Genomic DNA, 11,330 nt, shown 5'->3' with positions numbered 1-11,330 from the left:
ATCATCCAAAGGAAAAACTCCCACAACATTTGGCGCTGTCTGTGGGGAGGTAAGGTAACATGGTAGACGTCCAGCACTTTGGAGACGCGCCCATCAATCGAAACGAAAACGACGAAACCGCAATGAATGGTGATCGTCCTCCTCGAGGGAGGGACGACAGAAGCAACCAGTCTGTGGGGGAGGACGGTCGTCCTGAACCCCCTCCTGAATCACAACCTGAGCAGGTCCAGGTAGAAGATGAGACGGGTCAGCCTTCATTTCCTCCAGGTGGTCACTTGAGGGCTGACGCCGACACAGTCATGGAGGAGAACCCAGATTTGCCGGTGTCTGCTGGGCAGCTCAAAGACATCCTGGCCGTATTTAAAGCGCAGATGGACACTCTCCAAGATGAGATCAAGACTATCCGTTCTCAGTCTCATGGACGGGAATTCCATTCTTTAATGGACTCACTCGGTCTAATGTCTGGCGGCAAGACCAAGCTCGAAATGACGATCATGACAGACGTTTTGACAGAACAAGAACTTCTTTCCAGCCTATGGCTCCGCGTCGGATCCTGCCAACTGCTCGGCCTGAACCTGGACCGTCCAGAAGAGTACCAATCATTCAGCTGGACAGGCCTCAAGAAACTGAGTTGTCAGATACAGGTTCCACCCCTGTCATGCAAGATTCACCCCTTGCTGCTCCTTCGCGCCGTCTCACCAGGATCCATGTCAGTCGCGCAGACAGCGAGCGGCGTAGAACGTCCCAGGGTAGAAGGCAAGATCCTATATGCCAATTCAACAGGGGGTAGCCGGCCTCATCCTAGACTATACCACTCCATTCTGCTCTGACATTATGAATTCTCCTAAGGAGCCCAAGGTGAAGCCACCAGCTATTGACGCCTATGATGGCACCTCTGATCCTGACGTACACCTCTTGGCTTATCGTCATCACATGTATGTCCAGGGGACCACTGATGCAACCTGGTGCAAATACTTTCCGTCCACTTTGAAAGGGGTCGCCTCGAAATGGTTTGAGAAGTTGCCCGCTGGAACGATCAACACTTATGCAGAGCTAGAATTGTTGTTTTCTGCAAGGTTCATGGCTTATAAAGAGGAAAATAAGACGAGTATGCATTTGGGCCGAATACAGCAAGGGAAAGACGAATCGTTGCAAAGCTATGTGCGACGTTTCAATTTAGAGTCAGGACAGATTCCAGACCTGTAATTCCTCGTATTTTTATAATATTTATAAGTATATTTTATTATATTTATAAAGAATTTTACAATTTATTAACAATTAAAAAATATTTAAATGCATTTTATTTAATGTATTTTAATTAATTAGAATATTTATTATTTTAATTAATCACGAAACGAATTTAATTCTTGAGTCGGGAAATTAAATGAGTTGCAAATGATTTTTAAACTTCGGGTTTTAAATAAAAAGTTCAATTCGTTTTATTAAACGAGCCCAATCAAAAGAGTTTAATTTAAATCCTAAGCTAGCCCAAATCATTTATTTCCTAAGCCCAACTCAAATCTCCTAAGCCTAGCCCATCAAGGGATTAGGGAGCCTATAAATAGGACTCCCCCATCATTAGCTGAGCCCCTAAAATTCATAAACCCTATTTTTGCCTTGCTTGCCCAACACTCCTCTTTCCCTCTCCTCTTTTTGCTCGGCTCGTCTGCACGCACGCAGCCCGTGCTCGCGCTGCTGTGCTCTCGTGCTGCTCGGCCTCACGCCCAGCGCTGCACTCCCTCGCCCTCTCTTGCTTGTGCCCTCGCGCACATCGCCCACACCTCCCTCGCTCTCTCGCTCGCCTTCCCTCGCGCAACAGCGCCCAACCCTCGCTCTCTCCCTCGCGCAACAGCGCCCAGCCCTCGCGCAAAGCGCCCAGCCGCGTGCCTTCGCCCCTGCTGCTGCTTTTCGTGTCGCGCTGCACACGCACACACGAGTGGTGTGTCTTGTGTTGTGTTGCTTCGTTGTTGTTCGTTTTCCAATCTCTTTTCGCCCAATCACATTAACTCGTGGTTGTTCCGTGCTATAGGCCGGATTGGTATAATTCTCTTCTTCCTTACCTATTCTATTTAAATTCCGTATTTTAAATTATTATATTAATATTGTTTTGAGTAATTAAAATGCTGGGAACCGGTTATGAATACCGTGGTTTGAGGATTTGTGTGTTGTGATTCATTAGGTTTGGTTTAATTATTAAAGGATGAATTTTCAGATTTGTTTATTGAATAAAGCATTGATTTTTATGATGATAAACTAGTGTTATTGGGATTTTCAAGTTAGGGTTTTAACCTAGACCTAATGAGCCAATTGACTAGCATAATTAGGTGATGATTTTAATTATGATAATCAATTATATTTTCAGATTTGAATAAAGGTTTAAAGTGTCGATTTTTATTGATTTTAAAGGCGGAAAAAGTATGTTTTTGTACCAGGGATTGATTTTGCAAATTGAGACGTTTTTATTATTGAAAAACGATTGAATTCTAAATTCTAAAGGAGGTTTTAAATTTTATAAAGTTGCTGGAAATTTAATGAACATGGAAATAATTTAAGTATCATTATTTTGATGATAGGAGGTGATTTCTAGTTGAGTGCTCGTTATTGCAAAGTGCCCCCTACGCTTAGGTATTCAAGGTACGTACAAGTCTAGGGCGACCACACCTTTTGTCAATGACATTACATGATTGTTGATGATGTGAATTACATTATGTGGAATCATGTTTATTTTGGTGAACGAGCATGTGATTTGTGATGTTGGATTTATTGGATTAATTGTTGAACAAGCATGTTGGAATTATTATGAGTATGGATTTCATTGTCAATCATGTTGTTCATTATTTATGCATGTATGGTATATTTCACATGCAAGGGATGGATTATTTATTTGTATGCTATTGTACGGGATGTCTAGCATACTTTGAGCCAATTATTCGTACTTCGTTGTACTATTTATTTTACCACATGTGAAGGGTTAGCTCACGTAAGCCACCGCACATGTAGGGTTCAGTTGGGAATATTATGTATGAAATGAATTAGGATTTGTCGTACAAGGGCACAACCCTCATGTTAATGTGCATGATGTGGAGTCTCACCTTGGCGAGGAGGAACATGGTAGTAATATCACAAGTGTCTTGCCTTGTTGATCACAAGTCCTAAAGCATTTAAAATAAGATTGTTTTGGTTGTTGTTTATTAATTGTATGTGCGCATGTTGGTGAGTCTTGAGTTCGCCTTTAATAAAATATTAATAAACGTAAAGTGCAACCAGAACAAGCTTCAAAACTTTTGGAACGTATATACCTTGAGTATGAACAATGGGGGGAGTCTTGGCGGAAAGCTCGTACTCCTACTAATAATACAAGACGTTGTTTCATTTATATTATGCGCAGGAATTCCGTCGGTATGGCCCAACACTCGGTATGACCCGATTTTATTATTATATATTTGGTGTATGGTTGGCTCCCATCACCTTTTCCCTTTGTGGATTATTCTTTTGGCCCGTTCGAAGCTTATTCTAATTAAATTGTGAGTCAAGAGTCGAGTCAAGAGTCGAGTCTTGTATTCATGATTGTTTGTTTATTATTATATGGCTTTCGCATGTTGATTAGTACTTAGGGAGTGATGCATGTTTTAGTTTCATTCACTCTATGCTTGTGTGTTTTGGTCATGGCCTTTGCCTTAATGACCCTATGATGATCTATCATTTGCACTTGCATTGATGGGGAGTAGAATAAAATAGCAGGTTGGTTGATCGGAATCATGTGGCTTGGGATGATCGAGAGAGTTGCATGTTTTCGTATTTCGAACTATTTAACTTTACTTTAATTATGTTTGAAATGTTTGAATTATTTGTACTTTGGGTTTTGGGCCATTATGGTTCCAAATTGTAGGAGGCCTCAATATTTCATTAATTATGTTTTTAAAAGTTAGTTGACATTTAATTCCGCTGCGTAATTCTGGTAATAGCCTTAACCGTTATCACGGTGGCGGTAATGCTTTAGTAATTTCTTTATTTTAATTTGGAAAATGGTTTTATAAAAGCAAGGAATTATTAGGGTGCTACAAAGTGGTATTTGCAGAGCTCTAGTTTGAGAGCTGCTTTGCATTAACTAATAGTGCAAAGTGGTAAATCCTTAAACTACGATTGCGGAACTTTAGGATTTTCGAAAATTAATTTCCTAAAGTCAAAACGTATTATTTTGAGTACTCAATATTTTAAAGGTCAAATATCAATTATTTTGGGTCGTTTGAAATGAGTTGAAAAGTTGGATTATTACGTAAAATTAATTAACTTTTCCGAATTTTTTTTATTCTAAAATTTCGAAAATAATTCGAATTTATTTTAATAATTTCGGAAATTATTTTATTTAAATATCCGAATTATTTTAATTATTTACTTGTTTATTTATTTATTTATTTATTTATTTATTTATTCGAATATTTTTCGAATTTATTTTTTTAAAAAAAATTTCGGATTTCTTTTTGTTTTATTTTAAATTATCCGAAATTTATTCATTTATTTATTTAATTAATCAATAATTCTTATTAATTTTCGATTTTAATTTAAATAATTTCAACTAAGTTAGGAGTTATTTCTTAATTAATTTCGAAAATTAGTATTATTTTCAAGTGAGAATTGGGTAGACTAAGAAGGGCATATTAGTCTAAGAATGCATATTATGTGACAATGTGATTTATTAAGTGCCATGAATATGTTCTAACAATGTTTTATCTTGCTTTATGTGATTAATTGCATCATATTTCATGTTGAGCATATATTTGTGCATTGAAATTGTATGGCTCCACGAACTAAGTATTGTATCCTTTTGGGGTTGGAATTTCTATGGAAACGCGTTAGTAAGACTTTTGAGTTGTGAATTTTCAGGAATTAAGGATGCTACCTTCTAAGTTCACCAGTCTAGGATACTTAGAGAAGATGGATAATGAGACTCCTCGCACGTATGTTCAGAAGATCGTGTTTGCTTGTGACTATTTGGCTTCGACCAAGAATATGCCCCACCTTAGGCACAAAGACATGATGGCTAGTATGGATATACATTGTTTACCCCATAAGAACCCTTACATAGACCTCAAGAACAAGTTCAGTGACATGCATTTTGGTGATGATACCCCTAATTGGTACAAATATGGGACTAGTGATGGTAGGTGGAAGTATGATTCTGAGGTTCTTGCTACTATCTTAGAGGTTGCGGAAAATAGCTATGAGGATGGGAAGTACTCTGCGGGTCTAGGTATGGGCTATGGAGGAATAGAAAGTGATGGTGAGGATGGCATGATCCATGATGAGCAAGCTAGTGAGGTTGAGGAGGATAGTGATGATGATGTGGTAGAGATTGAAAATCCTAACCCTAGAGTTCCCGAACCCACCATTGAGATATCCAGTAGATCTGAAGATGAGTTTGAAGAGAATAATGTGGTTGATAGTTGTTAGGTTATGATACATATGACAATTCATAAATCATGCGGAAACAACCATTTAGCCAGGAATACATATTATTTACACATAATCATATAGCATAATTTAGATGCATACTCTTTGTTGCGTGCCTTCCCTAGCTGCGCCCGAACCGAACAAGAACAAGTCTTTAGGACTCCAAGTGTCGTCCCTCCGTAGATAGTCCACAGCACGTCCGGATCCGCCTTAAGATTGACCAACTAGAATCGCCCTTAAGGTACTAGAATTTTCGGCACTCTTAGGTAAGAAATATGACTGAATTTTTCTCTCAAAACTCACTTTGAATACTTGAATTAATCTCGGAAAATATGTGACCCTAGGCACGTATTTATAGAGTTATGGAAAGGGAATTGGAATCCTAGTAGGATACGAATTAATTAAACTTAGAATCCTACAAGAACTCTAATTAATTAATTTATCCTTTTAGGAATAGGAATTTAATCATGTACTAACTCTAATAGTTTTAGGAATCATGCATGAACACAAACTCACACACACACGGCAGCCACGAGGGCCGCCCATGCGTGTGCGTGCGAGCAGCAGCCCACGCAGCGAGGCCATGGCCTTGGCGCGCGCTGGGCCTGCCTTGCGGTGGGCCTGGGCGCTGCCTTGGATGGGCGCGCGTTTGGCTTGCTGGGCGATGGCCCGACTTCGTGCTGGGCCTTCGTCCGGCAGGCCTCGTCCGATGCTAATTCGTACGATACGCTTCCGATTAAATTCCCGGTTCCGGAATTCATTTCCGATACGAACAATATTTAATATTTCCGATTCCGGAATCAATTTCCGTTTCGAACAAATATTTAATATTTCCGTTTCCGGAATTATTTTCCGATTCCGATAATATTTCCGATTCTGACAATATTTCCGTTTCCGGCAATATTTCCGATTCTGGCAATATTTCCATTTCCGATAATATTTTCCGATACGTACCATGTTTCCGTTTCCGGCAACATCTACGACTTGGATAATATTTATATTTCCGATACGATCCATATTTCCGTTTCCGGCAATATCATCGTTTCCGGAGTATTCATTTCTTGCCTGTGACGATCTCAGCTCCCACTGAAACCAAGATCCGTCGATTCCGAATATCCATAGATGGAGTATCTAATGCCATTAAATACTTGATCCGTTTACGTACTATTTGTGTGACCCTACGGGTTCAGTCAAGAGTAAGCTGTGGATTAATATCATTAATTCCACTTGAACTGAAGCGGCCTCTAGCTAGGCATTCAGCTCACTTGATCTCACTGAATTATTAACTTGTTAATTAATACTGAACCGCATTTATTAGACTTAACATAGAATGCATACTTGGACCAAGGGCATTATTTCCTTCAGTCTCCCACTTGTCCTTAGGGACAAGTGTGCATTTCCTAATTCCTTTGTCGCTCGATGCTTGCTCTTGAACATAAGGTAAGAGTCGTCATCCTTATTATGTCCAGAGGTGTTCCTTGGTTTCAGAGTTCAACTGATCAAATAAACAGATAATCATAGCCTATGATTCATCCGAGCACGGCCATGCATTTCACAGTTTCTAGCTCTCCGAGTGGCCTTGTACAACTTTTAAGCATCTCATCCCGATTTATGGGAGGACAATCCCAATCTTGCGATCTTGAGATTAGACTTCGTTTGATAGGTGATTACATGAGCGTTGCCTTTATAGCCTCCTTTTACGGTGCGACGGTTGGTAAACGTCAAAGCAACCAGTTCTCAAACAAGTAATCTCAAATCACTCAGGTATTGAGGATTTAGTGTCTAATAATTTAATGAAATTTACTTATGACAGATTTTCATCTCTTACAGTAAAGTTTCATAGGTCTTGTCCGATACTAGTCTTCCCAAAGTAAGTATCTATGCAAATGATTATGACATTGCCATGTCCACATAGTTCAAGAAACAGAACTACTAGTCATCTTGCATTCTAATCGTCTAACGTTTTCTATGCGTCCAATTTTATAGAAAACTCCGACTAGGGACCATTTTCAACCTTTGACATTCAAGTTCACTTGATAGACATTTCTTAGTCACAGGACTGGTCCTGACAGTCTATCTTGAATATATCGTCAAATTGAAGGGACTCATCATTTAATAAACCACAAATTAAATGGAAAAATGAATTCTTTTCATTTATTGTGAATGATTAACCAATAATGTTTTACAAAGATTTAAACTCTAAAACTTTAAAACATTAAACAGAGACATCAAAGCCATTCTCCAATATGCTTGATTCCCATAGCTGCAGTGTGCGAGTTGTGCTTCGCCTGCGGCAGAGGTTTAGTTAATGGATCTGATATGTTGTCATCAGTTCCAATTTTTCTTATCTCGACTTCTTTTCTTTCAACGAACTCTCGTAGAAGGTGAAATCTACGAAGTACATGCTTGACTCTCTGGTGGTGTCTAGGCTCTTTTGCCTGTGCAATAGCTCCGTTATTGTCACAATACAGGGCTATTGGTCCTTTAATGGAGGGGACTACACCAAGTTCACCTATGAACTTCCTTAGCCATATAGCTTCCTTTGCTGCTTCATGTGCAGCAATGTACTCCGCTTCAGTTGTAGAATCCGCAATGGTGCTTTGCTTAGCACTTTTCCAGCTTACTGCTCCTCCGTTGAGGCAGAAGACAAACCCAGACTGTGATCTGAAATCATCTTTGTCGGTTTGGAAACTTGCGTCCGTATAGCCTTTAACAATTAATTCATCATCTCCACCATAGACCAGGAAGTCATCTTTGTGCCTTTTCAGGTACTTCAGAATGTTCTTGGCAGCAGTCCAATGCGCCTCTCCTGGGTCTGACTGGTATCTGCTCGTAGCACTGAGTGCGTACGCAACATCCGGGCGTGTACATATCATAGCATACATTATTGAACCAATCAATGATGCATATGGAATCCCATTCATTCGTCTACGCTCATCAAGTGTTTTTGGGCACTGAGTCTTGCTTAGAGTCATTCCATGAGACATGGGTAGGTAGCCTCGCTTGGAGTCCGCCATCTTGAACCTATCAAGCACCTTATTGATATAAGTGCTTTGACTAAGTCCAATCATCCTTTTAGATCTATCTCTGTAAATCTTGATGCCCAATATGTACTGTGCTTCTCCTAGATCCTTCATCGAAAAACATTTCCCAAGCCAAATCTTGACAGAGTTCAACATAGGAATGTCATTTCCGATAAGCAATATGTCGTCGACATATAATACTAGGAAAGCAATTTTTCTCCCACTGACCTTCTTGTATACACAAGATTCGTCTGCGTTCTTGATGAAACCAAAGTCCTTGACTGCTTCATCAAAACGTATATTCCAGCTCCTGGATGCCTGCTTCAATCCGTGGATTGACTTCTTTAGCTTGCATACCTTTTTAGCATTCTTTGGATCCTCAAAACCTTTAGGTTGTGTCATAAACACAGTTTCTGTTAAAACGCCGTTTAAGAAAGCAGTTTTGACATCCATCTTCCATATTTCGTAATCGTAATATGCAGCGATTGCTAACATTATCCGAATAGACTTTAGCATTGCAACTGGTGAAAAGGTTTCATCGTAGTCCACACCGTGGACTTGCCTGTAACCTTTTGCAACCAATCTAGCTTTGAAAACTTCAAGTTTCCCATCCTTGCCCTTTTTCAGTTTGAAAACCCATTTGCTTCTAATGGCTTGGTAGCCATCTGGCAAATCGACCAAATCCCATACTTGGTTTTCAGACATGGAGTCCAATTCAGATTGCATGGCTTCTTGCCATTGCTTGGAGCTAGGGCTCGTCATAGCTTGTTTGTAAGTCGCAGGTTCATCACTTTCAAGTAATAGAACGTCATAGCTCTTGTTCGTCAAAATACCTAAGTACCTTTCCGGTTGAGATCTATATCTTTGCTATCTACGCGGGGTAACATTTCTAGATTGACCATGATTCTCACCAGATTCTTCTAAAGATCTCTGAGTTTCATCCTGAATGTCATCTTGAGCATTCTCTAGAGTTTGTTGTTCGACTCGAATTTCTTCGAGGTCTATTTTTCTCCCACTTATCATTTTGGAAATGTGATCTTTCTCCAAAAAGACACCATCTCGAGCAACAAACACTTTGTTCTCAGATGTATTGTAGAAGTAATACCCCTTTGTTTCCTTTGGATAGCCCACAAGGATACATTTGTCAGATTTTGGATGAAGTTTGTCTGAAATTAATCGTTTGACGTATACTTCATATCCCCAAATCTTAAGAAAAGACACATTTGGAGGCTTTCCAAACCATAATTCGTATGGAGTCTTTTCGACAGCTTTAGACGGAGCTCTATTTATAGTGAGTGCAGCTGTATTTAGTGCATGTCCCCAAAATTCTAATGGAAGTTCGGCCTGACCCATCATTGACCTGACCATGTCTAGCAAGGTTCTGTTCCTCCGTTCCGACACACCGTTCCATTGTGGTGTTCCAGGAGGAGTCAATTCTGATAGAATTCCACATTCTTTCAGATGGTCATCAAATTCATAGATCAGATATTCACCGCCTCTATCAGACCGCAGTGCTTTAATCTTCTTGCCTAATTGATTCTCTACTTCACTCTGAAATTCCTTGAATTTGTCAAAGGATTCAGACTTATGCTTCATTAGGTAGACATAACCATACCTACTGAAGTCATCAGTGAAAGTGATAAAGTAGCTGAAACCACCTCTAGCATTTGTACTCATTGGTCCACATACATCTGTATGGATTAAACCCAATAGTTCATTTGCTCTTTCTCCAACTTTAGAGAAAGGTTGCTTTGTCATTTTGCCAAGTAAACATGATTCGCATTTACCATAATCCTCTAAGTCAAATGGTTCTAGAATTCCTTCCTTTTGAAGTCTTTCTAAGCGTTTCAAGTTTATATGGCCTAATCGACAATGCCACAGATAGGTGAGATCTGAATCATCCTTTTTGGCCCTTTTGGTATTTATGTTATATACTTGTTTGTCGTGATCTAATAAATAAAGTCCATTGACTAATCTAGCAGATCCATAAAACATCTCTTTAAAATAAAACGAACAACTATTGTCTTTTATTAAAAAGGAAAATCCCTTAGCATCTAAGCAAGAAACTGAAATGATGTTTTTAGTAAGACTTGGAACATGGAAACAATCTTCCAGTTCCAAAACTAGCCCGGAGGGCAACGACAAATAGTAAGTTCCTACAGCTAATGCAGCAATCCGTGCTCCATTTCCCACTCGTAGGTCGACTTCACCCTTGCTTAACTTTCTACTTCTTCTTAGTCCCTGTGGATTGGAACATAAGTGTGAGCCACAACCTGTATCTAATACCCAAGAAGTTGAATTAGCAAGTATACAGTCTATAACGAAAATACCTGAAGATGGAACGACTGTTCCGTTCTTCTGATCTTCCTTTAGCTTTGGACATTCTCTTTTGTAATGGCCTATTCCATCACAATAAAGACAGCTTGATGTGGACTTGTCCTGCTTTGATTTAGCATTGCCCTTGGACTTTCCACCTTTCTTGAACGGTCTCCTTCTAGCCTTGAGTAAATCTTTGGCTTCACAGTCCAGTATTATTTCAGCCTTTCTGACAAGGTGAACAAATTCTGCAACTGTTTCTTCTCTTGGTTCACTTAGGTATAGTTGCTTGAAGCGACCAAACCCACTGTGTAGTGAATTAAGCAAGATAGAGACTGCCATCCTTTCGCTTATTGGTGTTCCTAGTAGACTTAGGCGATCAAAGTATGAACACATAAGATCCACATGGAACCTCAGTGGGACGCCTACCCTCTGTTTAGTGCGAAGGAGCTGAACATGTGTTTCTTGGACCTCCATCCTATAACACCTGTTGGGAGAACCAACCTTTAGACCAGACGTTGATTCAATCAACTCATGGAC

Source organism: Spinacia oleracea, chromosome 4 (assembly GCF_020520425.1).
Source record: "Spinacia oleracea cultivar Varoflay chromosome 4, BTI_SOV_V1, whole genome shotgun sequence".
NCBI lineage: Eukaryota > Viridiplantae > Streptophyta > Magnoliopsida > Caryophyllales > Amaranthaceae > Spinacia > Spinacia oleracea.
Note: the sequence above shows the minus strand (reverse complement) of the source record.